Raw genomic sequence first — 14,891 nt, 5'->3', positions numbered from 1 at the left:
AAATAAGTTATTGTTAAATTTTAAAATTAATAAAGTTTTGATAACTACATCTATGGCTTGCGATCAAGCATTGACAAAAGTATTATCCTTTCATTGATGGGTATTGTGAAATAGCTTTCAACAATCAGTTGGTCGCGGTAAAGTCTATTCCTACATAAATAAGTTAAAATATATTAATTGATAATATTAAGGAAGTACTTATATAAATTTATTTTAAACTCATCACTTGCATTGGATGCTCTACAATATGGCAGGATCCAGTTGTGTGTTTTGAAACTCTATTCCTAGGCTAGCAATTGATGTGTGAAATCCGTAAGTGCATGGTTGTTATTAAGTAATAAAATATTAATTTCACAGGGACTGTAAATCGAGTACTAGTCAAATCACGAAACAAACTATCTAGAACATTCAAAATCTCATTCGTGATTGACAGGACCGTTGCGAGATATGTATAGGACCGTTGCGTGCGAGAGAGGAGGTGAATCTCGTTTGTTCGATTGAAATCTCTATCACAGAAAACTTGGCAGCAGAATTAAAAACATAAAACATAATACACATATTTACTTGGTTCCCAACCCCTTAGGGTTAGTACATCTAAGACCTATGTACGAGAGACCTGTTTTTGGAGGCGTAGAAACCTGTTTTATAGTAGAAATATAATAAAAAAATATAAAGCATAAAAAGTAAGATAAAACAAGCACAAATACTAGTCAAGCCGATCTGGAAGTCCTGAGTGCAGCGCACCTCTCTTGGAACTTCCTCGGTCACACGAATAAGGCTTCGGTCGCGTTCATGAGCACCACAGAATGCTAGAGTAGTTGTATGTTCGTCGTTCTTTGATGATACTCATATAGGCCTAATAAAGACTCTTCCGGGAGCCCGGATCTGTTTCCGAGCATCCCGGACTGATTCAATCTGATCCAGTTCCGTCGGTCTTTATCTAAGCCAATTCTGATCTTGGTCCAGGCGCTGGACCAACCTAGGGAGCCTGAACTGTCCGAGCACCTGGAATGAGATTTAGGTGCCTGGATCTGCCCTGGTCTAGGCGCTGGACCAGACTAGGGCGTCTAGACTGTTTCGAGCACTTGAAATATGATTCGGGCGTCCGAAACTGATTCAATCAGGTTTGACCTGAGTTGATTCCGGACTTGGTTTGACTGCTTCTGTTTGCTTCTGTCATGCTTCTTTAGTCTTACTTCCAACTCCTAGTTCCTGTAAGATAAGCATACAACGAACAAGCAACCAAAGCTTAACTGTAGTCTGTCTGACCTACTAGGCTTAACTAAGTCTTACCCTGTAGGTCTAACCTACTAGCTTATCTGAGGGTTACTCTCTTAGGATTTTCTTTTGTCAAACATCTAGTCACCCTTAACTTACTTGGACTTACCTTTACCTAACCTCCAACTGGAACTAGTCACTCGGTAGACTTCCCACCTGTCAAATATCCGATCAACCTTGACCTACACATCTGCTCCTCTAACCCCCGGACTTTCCTTTCGATGTTTGATCTTTTCTAACCCATCGACTTGCTAGACGTTCGGTCCATTGACCCGCCTAAACTTTCCGCCTAGTGTATGCCGTAGATTTACCAAGACTCCTTGTCCAATCTTGTTGATCAGGACTTCTTGTCTAGCTTCCAATTAGAACTTCTCTTACTAATCATCTGATCAACTTTGATCTGACTAGACTTCACTCACATTCAAATATTATGTCTATTTGGATCAATCCTTCATCAAACTGACCAGACCTAGATATAATGTCAAACATCAAAATTCTAGAGGTAAACTACACCAACAATATACTCATGATATGATGTAAACACATACAAAATAATACCAAAAAATTATATATAAATCATGCACATCAACAACCTCAATGTTCTATTATTTTGAGCCACATCTGATTTTTTTTTTTCTATTTTTTCTCTCTCCAAACTTTCTTCCATGCATCCCAACCATTTCCAATATATGTGGTGTTGAAACGCCTCTTTCTCCACTTATGTAACAATTCTTTGTATTATTTTTGATAGTACAAATTCCATCTTAGCCTTAAACTCCACATCGAGGCTCCCATGTATATATCTTTTGCAACATTATTAAGAAAAATAATATAATTGCTATTATACAATATTAAACATATTAAATTCCTTGCCAAAAGTCTTCATAGTAGAAATTTTTTGTCTCCTTGTCTATGTGCCCCAATGTATACTTAGTAATGCATTGTTGCTCTTTGTGCTTTGAAGTGATATATGTGGACATATATATATAGAGTAAAACTCTATGAAAAAAGAATCTTCAATGTTTAAAAATGACAGAAAAAGACTATATGAAAATAGATCAATAATATCATTATTTAAAAAATAATAAAATATACTTATCATCAATTACTCTTAGCACAATATGATCATCAACTTGTTCCTGTACAATATCTGCCATGATGATATTTGCGAAATCACATTATAATACATACAAGTTCCAAATATCATTTAAACATACAAGTTCATATATCAGTACAAGTTAGATTCTTAACGGAATGTCTAGAAGGAGTTGAAGACCTCTCGATCTTCTGCTGTATATCCTCTCCTCTTCTTGAACGTTGTGTGGACAACGATCCTTCGAGATGATTCCACCAAGTCTCTTCTCTCCGATGGCAAGAATGCAAGCAATGAAGCAAGCTCTTCTTCCTTCTAGTTTTCTCTTCTCCTCCTTCTTGTTGTTGGCCGCCGGCCCTAAAGGAAGAGAGGGCTTGGATTGCCGGCCACAAAAGAAGAGAAGAGAAGAAGGAGGGTGGGCGGCGGAAGGCAAAAAAAATTACTTTGATTCTCCTTGGCCGGCCCTAGAGGGGAGGAGAAATCTTTTGTTGTCTGTTCTTTTGCCTCCCCTAAACCCCCCTTTATATAGTTATGTCATCTCACAAAATTTGGTATGATTATAATCAAATCAAATCTTCTTATCCAGATTTGATTAGAAAAATCATAACCAATTTTGTCTGCGGAAGAGATAAAATTATGATTCTAATCAAATCAAATCTCATCTAGATTTGATTCTAATCAAATCAAATCTCATCCAGATAATTTTCTTAGGTGGATACGAGGTTTTATCCAGAGGCTACAGCAGGGACCTAGAGGAGAAATTGATTTTGGTCTCCTGATGGGCTTAAGCTTCCTATGTTCCTCCTGAACACCCAACTTAAGTCCATCAATAATAACTTATTCCACTAAAGATTTATTATTGCACTACCGCACCAATCCCATATTATATTATGGGCTCCTTCTTACTACAAGTACATTAATCACCATGTGTTTAAGATATCGTATGTCTGTCAATTAAATGAGTTACTGACAACTCGAATTTAATCAACTTCTAATCCAAGAGTAGTACCACTCAACCATTGTTATCATGCGGAACTAAGTCCGCCTGCAGTGTTTACATGATAATCCTTTATGAGCTCCTCAAGGGGACATCATCAACCTAGATTATAGGACACAGTTTCCTTCTATAATCAACAACACACCATGTATATAATATTACTTCCCAACTCATCGGGCCTTTTGATCTATCGCTCTAAATCTCACCCTTTGATGAATCAAAGAAGTACATACTAAGCATATGTGTTTGTTATTATATTGGGATTAAGAGCATGTATATCGATAGTAACACACTACAAAAAAACCAGCCTTCTGCAACGAATTTTGCAACGAATTTCTTAAAAAAATTCGTTGCAGAATTTTTTGCAACGAATTTGGCAACGAATTAAAATTCGTCGCCAAATACTCATCGCAGAATTCTGCAACGAATTTCGGTGATTCGTCGGTAAAAATAGCGACGAAAAAATTAATTCGTCGCTGAGTTCGTCGCCGATTGGCGACGAAAATAATTTCGTCGCCAAACGAAATTATTTTCGTCGCCGATTGGCGACGAAAACTTTTCGTCGCCAATCGGCGACGAATAATTTCGTCGCCAATCGACGCGTCGCCAATCGGCGACGAATAACAATTTCGTCGCCAATCGGCGACGAAATAATTTTCGTCGCCATCGGCGACGAAATTATTTTCGCCAATCGCGACGAAAACTGTTTTCGTCGCCGATCGGCGACGAAAACAATTTTCGTCGCCAATCGGCGACGAAATTGTTTTCGTCGCCGATTGGCGACGAATATTATTGGCGACGATCGTCGCCAATCGGCGACGAAAACTTTTCGTCGCCGATTGGCGACGAATAATGTCGTCGCTGATCAGCGACGAAAATCTGTTCGTCGCCAATCGGCGACGAAATTTGCAACGAAAAAAATTTTCGTCGCAATATATCGATACACAGTAACTTACGATACTATTGCGACAACTACGTTTTCGTTGCAAATTTCGTCGCAGATCTGCAACGAATTTCATTTTCGTCGCAAAATTCGTCGCAAATTAAAAAAAAATTTCCATGCCCCATTCATTTGTTATTCATCCCGAAGGATACATACATTATAATCAATATACCTGCACACAATCAACAATATATACAATCATCCACACTCCATATACAACCATATACAAATCAATCCAAATCAATATACCTGCACACAATATACAAATCAATCCAAATCATATAAATCCTAATATACATACATCCACACTCCATATACAACCATCAATCTCAAATATTAACAATATCTAAACAAGTCATAAATCCAAATACAAAACTAAACTCCAAACAGCTACATCAAGTCATATAAATCCTAATACATCATCAGATAATAAAAGGGTGAAGAGAGGTAACAACAAATAGAAGAAAATCCATCATCGTGCTCCGGAGACTCTACTTCCTTCTCCGTCACTATCTGTTGTTCTCCTGTATACGAAAAATAAAAAAGAGAAAGTATCATTTTTAAAATTATAACTAAAATATATAAGTTAATTATGTCAAAAATTACCTCTTCTTCTGACTTCTCTTCAAAAAAACTGTAAAAAAAATAAACACGGTTAGAAAAATTAGATAAATTAGTAACTTGCAGATGTAATACAATGATAAATAAAATAATAATTATAAAAATTTCATACACAAAAAATCAGCTAAGAACCACCACCATCATCGTCGTCGTCGTCATCGTCATCATCACCCGGAGGGAACGACAACTGAAGATGTCGGAAGAGCACGTCTTGTTGTCTGCGCAATCTATTAATTTCTCGATCTCTTTGTCTCATTTGCTCTTCTCGTTGTCTCATTTCATTATCTCGTTGCCTCATGTCTTCATCTCGTTGCATAAGTAACCCTTTCAACTGGGTTACCTCCTCAGTCAAACTGTGGATCTGAGATGTCACGGCTGGGGAAGTGATAGAAGATGAACCAGCAGCTCTATAGGTTCTCCCCAAAGAACCCATACCCAATATCCTTCTACCACCTTTGTCTCCCCCAGTGGCCTCCAGCCATAGACTCAAATCATTACCCACTGAGGGCTCAGATCCATCACCTTCAGAGCTAGCAGTTGAAACTCGTGCTAGCTCGAGCTCATCATATTTATCCTGTATTATCAAAATATTTAATAATATATTAAAATATTTGATAAATAAAATATAATAAAATTTAGATAAATATTTAAACCTTAATAGCTTTTGCTCTGTCCCCACTCCAGGTCTTGTCTTTCTTTTGAAAAGTGCGAGTAAAAGTATCAATAAAGTCAGGATCTCGCCCCATTTCCTTTACCTAAAAAAACATTGTTAGAAATAATTAATAATAATATGAAATAAAATAAAAGTAAAATAGGTGGAAGAATTTACCAATCTACGTGTATGCTCATCAATATTGATTGAGCCGCCCGCGTACGTCGCAGATAAGGCACCAGAATTACAAGCTTGATTTTGTTTATTTTGGTTGCTCCTCTTGCGACTGTCTTCGGATTCCCAAAATTGAGAAATCCGCACCCAATTTTCATCCGTGATGAATGGGGGTTTTTTCCCTCTTGTTTTGGCGTGATTGAGGGTATTCCGAATATGATCACCGCATTTTTTCTTAAAAATGCGTCGAATTTCAACTTCATCACTCGGATCCCAAGTAAAAGAGCGCTGAAATGAAAACAAATTATTTAATAAAACTAGAGGATATATAATAAATTGAATGAAAATATATATAGGTTACCTTAAATTCAGTCCACCACAACTGTCTGGTGGAATCTGGAGTGCTCGTATAACTCATGGAATCCCCTCGCCATAAGTTATTCACGATTCGATTAATCACGTGAATAACATTGACAGGATCAGTAAAACTAAAATATATAATATCAGATAAATGATGTTAAATAATTATAAAACAATATATTTATTGACAAAATTTTAAAGGTAAAATACTTACGAATCGCCGACAGGGGATATGAACGGTCGTGTATCTGCACACGACTGCACAGTCGAAGGACCTTCCCCAGCTCCTGGGTGATGGGAAGGTCCTGTAGAGGGGTATGCACCTGGTGGAGAGGGGGCTCCACCAGAAGGAGAGGCGCCTCGGAGTGCATCTGGGGGAGAAGGGGCTGCACCTGAAGGAGTGGCAGCTACACCTGAAGGAGAGGCATCTCCACCTGAAGGAGTGGGGGCTGTGGGTGCATGCCCGCTAGAACTCCGTCGACCGCGTCGCATCTGAAAATAACATATTAAAAGAAATCAAACACAATATTTATTTACTGAAAGAATAATAAATAATAAAAAAAATATACGAAGCATTCTGAATCTAATGAAGGCCAATACCCATCACCAAGAAAGTTGGATAAAACTGAATTGGAAAAAAGCAATCTCAGCCAATCCATATGACAGGCTTTGTTAAGGATCCACCATTATGAATGGCACATGAAAAGAGAATGGATAAAAATCATTATACTAAAATGGTCATTTAAATCCACTAGCTGACCCCAAGTAGTTGGGCATGACAAGTGTGAAATTTAAAAGGTAAAATCAAATATCACTCATCGCATCAATATAATCAAATCAAATCCTACCTGGAACAGTGATAACAATCCTATAAAGCTCCTAAAACAATTCTTCATGACGTGCATACACAAGCAAGGCATCAATACTTCAACAAACTAGCTTGCCTTTTATGTTTCTGGACGTCTCTGGCAAAAAAAACATATTAACACAAGCAAAAAAAATAGCATTTTAACGGTTTGTCGAGGCTAACATAATTTCACAAGTGTTCCAAAAATCATATTAACACCATCAACCGACGGTAAAACCAATCTTCCTCAAGGACAAATTGCTGCGCTTTGGAAACACATTCTGCAGCCAACTCACCGCAGAAGCAATCGGCAAGAGAGAAAGCCCTAAATCTCAAACAATCTGACAAAAAAAGAAGAGAAGGATCTCGGGAACAATTTAATCTACACGCATCCATCAAATGTCGTACCGAGAGAAAGAGTCGAGGAAGCGCGGCAGCAAGGAACCGAGGAAGGCGGCGGCAGCAAGGGAGACGGCGGCAGCAAGGAGGCGCCGGCAGCAAGGAACTGAGGAAGGCGGCGGCAGCAAGGGAGGCGGCGGCAGCAAGGAGGCGCCGGCAGCAAGGAACCGACGAAGGCGGCGGCAGCGAGGGAGGCGGCGGCAGCAAGGAGGCGCCGGCAGCAAGGAACCGACGAAGGCAGCGGCAGCAAGGGAGGCGGCGGCAGCAACGAACCGACGAAGGCGGCGGCAGCAAGGGAGGTGGCGACAGCAGCAAAAATCGCGAAGTAAGGAGAAAGGGGATCGGGGTGAATCGTTAAGTTAGGGTATTTGGCGACGAAAACCAGTTCGTCGCCAAATTCGTCGCAAATTTGGCGACGAATTAAACGTTTCGTCGCCAATTGGCGACGAATTAAATTTTTCGTCGCCAAATTGGCGACGAAATAATCTTTTCGTCGCCAATTGAAAATTTTTGGGGGAAATTTTCTCCCGGGTAAAAATTTTGGGAAAATTTTTTGCAACGAAAATTTTTCGTCGCAGATTTCTTATATTTGCAACGAAAATGATTTTCGTCGCAGATCTGCGACGAAAATCATTTTCGTTGCCAATTGGCGACGAATTTGGCAACGAATTTATTTTCGTCGCCAATTACGACACTATTTAATCGATCAACTGATCGATTAAATATCATAAATTCGTACCTAAGTCCGTAATCGATCGAGCGATCGATTACGGTGGGTTCTGTGGGATATCTCGTTTTCCACAGAATGTTTGGTAATCGATTCGAAGATCGATTAAAGATTTGCAACGAAAATAATTTTCGTCGCAGATTTGCGACGAACTTGTTCGTCGCAGATCTGCGACAAAAATTATTTTCGTTGCCAATTGGCGACGAATTTGGCAACGAATTTATTTGCGTTGCCAATTGGCGACGAATTTGGCAACGAATTTATTTTCGTCGCTATCTTCACTATCATCCACTTCATATATATTCAACCCACAAACGCAATTTATGACAAATCTTGATTATTATCTCCTTTACCATTAGAGTATATATCGTTCAGTATACAACCAGTTAGAAACTTAATTTATTAATTATTTACAAAAAATGATTAAGAAAAGATAACACAATTCATCTGGTGTCCATTTCTTAACTATCTTATCAAATGAAAGAAGGAGCTGAAATGCGAAATTTGTTAATGTTATTCAATTTTTTAAAAATATTTTAATTTATTTGACAACATTATTATGATGTCTTTATAATGGGATAGTTACAAAATATAAGAGAATTCATTTTGACCACAAAAAATGGCGGGTAATTTTTAGTCAAATTAGCAACGAATATAATTTTCGTTGCTAAAGTCGTTGCTAATCTGCAACGAACTAAATTTCGTCGCAAATTCAGCAACGAATGAGTTTTTCGTTGCTAAATTCGTCGCAAATTCAGCAACGAATGAGTTTTTGTTGCTAAATTTGTCGCAAACTTGACTATACATTTCTCCGTCTATCATTATAACATGATAAGTCTTCAAAACAGTTTCTGACTTATGGTCATCATTCAATCCAAACATCCGCGAAATCTCTTGAAATCGATTCATATCAAAAAATAACTTCACAATAAACAAACATAATCTATAAATAGGATTGAAGCTTTTGGAGATCTAAATCCAAGATTAGTATACAACCATTCTTTTCCTATATCGGCCTAAAATAAATATTAAAACCATGTATGAATATAATTCTCATTTCAACGAACTGCCTACAACATGAAAGATATTGAAAAAACCTAAAAAAAATTTATTTTCGGATTGAAGAGGGCATTTATCTTACAAATTGTCGACATTTTGGCAACGAATTTGATTTTCGTCGCCAAATTCGTTGCTAATTGGCAACGAAAATATTTTTCGTCGCCAATCTGCAACGAAAATATTACTTCGTCGCCAAATAGCGACGAATTTGGCGACGAAAATGTATTCGTCGCCAAATGTCGACTAAGCTACCCAATCATGTTTAAAATGCATTTTCCATTATTTTTTAACGAATCTTGGCTATCATCTCCTTTACTAATAGCGTATATTCCGTTCAGTATATAACTAGTTAGATTTCCTTTCTTATATAGCAAAATAGGCTACGATGTGTCAATACATCATTCCTTGGATTATAGCACTCGACTGACCCCAACCTATTCAGAAAAAATTATTAATAAAATCTGGTACGACATTCTAAAAGAAATAGGTTGTCCATGTGTGTATGTATTATTCCATTAAATATCAGTTATAAATTAAGATATATATTGCGGTTCATAACGAACGGGAAGGTGGGAAAAAATAGTCAAATTTCGCGACGAACTTATTTTCGTCGCTAAATTCGTCGCGCAATTGGCGACGAATTACTTTTCGTCGCCAATCGGCGACGAATTATTTTTCGTCGCCAATTTGCGACGAACGAATTGGCGAAATTCGTCGCCAATTGGCGACGAAAAGTAATTCGTCGCCAATTGGCGACGAACTCGTCGCCAATTGGCGACGAAAAATAATCGTCGCCGATTGGCGACGAATTTTTGATTCGTCGCTAATTTATTATATTTTGCGACGAAAAGTTTTTTCGTCGCCAATCCGCAACGAACTTTTTATTCGTTGGAAATATTGCGACGAATTTTGCAACGAAAATATTTTTTGCAACGAATTTTACGACGAAATTTTTTCGTTGCTATTTTGGCAACGAATTATATTTCGTTGCTAATTTCGACACAAATTTGCAACGAATATTTTTTTCGTTGCAAAATTAGTTGCAAATTTGCAACGAATTTTTTTTGTTGCAAAATTTCGTTGCTAAAACAGTGTTTTTTTGTAGTGATTGTAAAGGCTTCTCCGCTTAAAGGAGTTTTGTTTGAGCGTCAATTGTCTTGAAAGCAATGACTAAGTTGCAACTAAGTTTTTTTTTAAAACAGAGTGTCTATCCTACAACCTTGCTTAACCGTCTATTCACCCCCCTCTAGCCGGTCCAACCCGATCCGACACTTGCTTCGTAGCCAATGAAAATGCAAGCTAAGCTTTTGTCATCAAGCTTCGTTCTTCTTTGATCCGGAATGTGTGCATAGGCAATTCATCCGAAAATCTTCAAATGAGATACACAGGGCTTGTATCCGGTCCATGCTTCTTGAGGTGTAACTCCTTCTAGATTCCTTATAGGATATCTATTTAGCAAATACACTGCACAGTTTACCGCTTCAACCCAAAATTCTTTAGGCACTTCTTTCGTTTTTAGCATACTTCGAACCATATCAAGAATAGTTCAGTTCTTCCTTTCAACAACTCCATTTTATTGAGGGGAGTAAGGTGCGGTTAAAGACCTCCAGATGCCATGATTTTTGTAAAATTTTTTAAATTCTTTTGATGTGAATTCACAACTACGATCTGACCGCATGCCTTGATAGTATAGCTGGATTGATTTTCTACCAATCCTTTGAATTCCTTGAACTTCTCAAAAGCATCGTCTTTATTCATCAAAAGATAGACCCAAGTTTTCCTGCTGAAATCATCAATAAAGGATAGAAAATATCGACGGCCTCCAAAGGAGGCCGGAGTGGTTGGCCCACATATGTCTGTATGAATGAGTTCAAGAGGCTTCTTTGCTCGACTGTGCAATTCATTCGGAAAGCTTGCTCTAGGGTGTTTGCCAAGAACACACCCTTCACAAATATCCTCTTGAGCATTAATACGAGGAAGACCATTCGCCATTCCTTTGCTTGAAAGAAGCTTTAGAACTCTGAAGTTCACATGCCCGTACCTCATATGTCATAGTCATGTACAATTCTTTATGCATGCACTTAAACACTTTACAGTAACATGATTAATATCAAGAGAAAACATCATATTTTTAGACATAGGAATATGAGCAATAAGTTTGTTTTGCTTTCTCAAACGAAGACTACCATCTTTTAGTTGCATATCAAAGCTTTTCTCAAGCAATTGTCCAAGGCTAATAATATTTGTTTTCATGTCGGGCACATAATAAACATTGGTGACGTATGTGTGAGCTTCATCTTTAAGTTTGATGAGAATCTTACCAACGCCTCTTACTTGGATTTTGGAAGCGTCTCCAAACGAGACTTGTCCATTCACCGTTTCATCCAACTCGGCAAACATATCTTTACGCCCGTACATATAATTGCTTGCCCCGGAGTCTAAATACCACAAATTCTTGTTTGTGGAATCTCCATCCTTTCTTGCTAGCAAAACCACATCATTGTCATTGCCTTCTTTTGATGCGTAATTAGCATTTCCTTGTACATTGTTAGAGCGGCATTCCGTTGCATAATGTCCAAATTTATTGCAAGTATAACATCTTACATTTCTTTTGTCATACCTTTGGCCTCTACCTTGATTGTTGTCATTACTTCTTCCTCGGCCTCGAGCAAAGCCCTGCCACGACCTCTACCTCGGCCACGTCCACAGGAATCACCACGGCCACCGCCGTTTTCTTGTGAACCTTCGATCTTTGACTCTTCTTTCTGGTCAACAATCGTAAGCTTGGTTTGTAGAGTCTGCTCCAAAGGCTCTCTTCGTCTTCTTTGCATTCTTGCTTCATGAGCTTGTAGAGAGCTTAATAGTTCTTGTACTTTCATATTTTTCACATCTTTTGATTCTTCTATGGCCGCAACTACATAGTCATACCTTGGCTCTAACGAGCCTAGAAATTTTCTCTACGACGCGACTATCTTCAATGTCATCGTCATTTCTTGTCAATTGGTTGACAATAACCAATACCCTTGTAAAGTAGTCTGATACACTTTCAGACTCCGTCATCTCCAACGATTCAAATTCCCCTCTCAAGATTTGAAGGCGAATACTTTTTGCTCTTTCATCACCTTTGTATGCTACTTGTAGGATCTCCCATGCCTTTTTGGAAGTTGTAGCTTCGGCTACTTTCTCAAAAGTAGCTTCATCAAGAGCTTTATAGATAAAGAAAAGGGCTTTCTTATCTTTTCTCTTTTGTTCCGCCATTGTCATCCTCTGTGCCTCTGTTTGGTCGACTCCTTCTTGAGGTGCTTTATAGCCTCCTTCAACAATATCCCACAAGCCTTCGCTCTCAAGTAAAGCACTCATTTGGATACCCAGTTACCATACTTCAAGTCAGCAAGACGAGGGATAGGAAGCATCGACATGGCTTTGATACCACTTTGTTGGAAGAAGAAGGAAAGAAAACTTCGTGGAAGAAGGCAAATGAAATATAGATGAACTACTCTTATTTTTTTTCATGTTCAATCTCGTACAAATATTACATATTTATAGGCCTAAAAGGATAAACACTATCCTCAAATACATTGAATCTAGACCATTTTATCAACTTTCCATCTCATCTATTTTATCTCCACTAATTCTTATCTTATCAACTTTTCACTTGATCCATATCGCTACCACATCATTTTTATCCATAATTAAATTTATTTTTCAACAATTATGAAGCCACAATAGATTGCCTCATGTGGCCATAGTTATTTGTACCATTTCAACAAAAAAGATGGAATCCGTCACCCCAGCGATTCCACACGGTCGGTTCCATGATACATCTGTGAAGAGATAAATCAAAAAACTACAGTTGGTCACGATGGAAAAAAGTATTGTCTCGACTTCGCTGAGATTCAATTTATACTTACTTCAGTAATTTTGTTCCATCATAACTAATTTAATTATTCTCAGGGTAATGATTATTTGTACCATGCTGCCATGGGAGGGCGTGTCAAATTCTGATTCAGTTAAATTGCCGCATGCATATCCACTATATAGTGGTGTCTTTTTAAATTTCACCCATTAATCTTTTCCTTCATTCCTCTTCACGAAGAAGTAGCCGTAGCTTTCGGCGACAGGATGGCCGCCGCACGCAGGCTGCTCTAAGAATCGGCACTTGATTGCCATTAGCTATGATCAAAGAGATTTTGGAGGTGCTTGGTTGGCCGCCGCCGCCGACGACGACGACGGGCTTCGACACCTCTATGCGGCTGGCGACGGTAGTGTGTGTAGCTCAAAAGAAGGTGGTTGCTTCTTGATGTTCCGTTGGGGATGAAGAAGACTCCGCCGCCACATGCAGCAGTGCAGTGTTGGAAAAGGAGGGCCGATCGAGGAAGATGAGAGCTGTCACTTACGCTTGATTTACAGTATCAGAAAATTTGAATGCAGATGTAAATTTAGATATATGAAGGATTGATCATCGACCATAAATTAATTAGTTAATTATAAGATGGGAAGAATGCATGATTAATTATATTATATATATTGCTACCCCAACGAACGCATCATTTAATTAATTAATTAATTAATGAAACCATCATTCAATTCGATTCAGTCCTTTATCTGTTCCACCGCACTTTTTTGTTTCACGGTCCCTACAACGACAACGGTCTGAACATCTCAATTAATCTGATCTGATCTCTCCACTTCAGTCCATCTTTTGAATTAAAAGACCGATCCAAACCATTGGAAAACCTAATTTCTGAAAGTCTACAGTTACCGACCTTCACCTACCCTAGCTTCAAGCAATACATTTTGATGAGTTGAGTTGGTGGTAGACTTGTCCTCATGACATTATTGAATTGATTATTACGGGACAGACTTGCTACAGTAGACAAAGATCGAATCTCAATAAAATCGAGACAATGTCTTCCTCCGTAGTGGTCAATTGTAATTTTTCAATTTACCTCATGATCATAAAACCGATCGTGTAGAACCGTTAAGATAACGGATTCCGCCTTTTACTACAAAGTTGGTAGTAGACTTATATTAAAGTTATATATTTTTTACATAAGAGAATAAAAATTCACGGGATATATATGATTTTAGCTCAACTTGCTAGCTTCTACCAACATTTGGTTGCCCTTGCATGCTAAACATGGCATGAATTAGGTCGAGCATAAACTCAAAACCTCCAAAGTCGCCCTAGTATATTCAAAAACCCTAAACCCTAAATATCTTCTCCATTTAATAGCTAAAAATTGACTATTTTAAAATGATATTTTAGTTAAACACTCCTAAAATGACCAAAACACCCTAAGATAAATTCCTTTTTTTGTTTTAAAAAAAGACTTATGTTATCTACCTTATCCATCTCAAAAACACTCTCACTGTCTCACTCATATTTTATATATGTAAATATATTATTGTTGTGACAAATATAAATACATCAAAATTTTATTTAATAATTTATATTTTTATTTGGGCCAAAATACAAGCACAAGATTACTAGCTAGCTATGAGCACGTGCTAGATTGCGAAGTATGAGCATACCGAGGTGGGAAAATATGAGCATGATAAAAAAAATAATTAAATTAAAAAATTTAAATTCGACATTAACACATGTAGAATCGACACGAGTCTAAATTGGATTATAGTAGGTGAGTATTTTGTCAAAAGGAAATTAAATTAAATTAAATTTTTTGTAAACTGAAATTATGGTATTGCAAAAATAGATAAAAAAAATAAACGGGAAAGAG

Source organism: Curcuma longa, chromosome 8 (genome assembly GCF_044706935.1).
Source record: "Curcuma longa cultivar G26 ecotype Majalengka, Jawa Barat chromosome 8, ITB_CL_G26_1.1, whole genome shotgun sequence".
NCBI lineage: Eukaryota > Viridiplantae > Streptophyta > Magnoliopsida > Zingiberales > Zingiberaceae > Curcuma > Curcuma longa.
The sequence above is the reverse complement of the archived record's forward strand: the minus strand, read 5'-3'. Positions refer to the sequence as shown.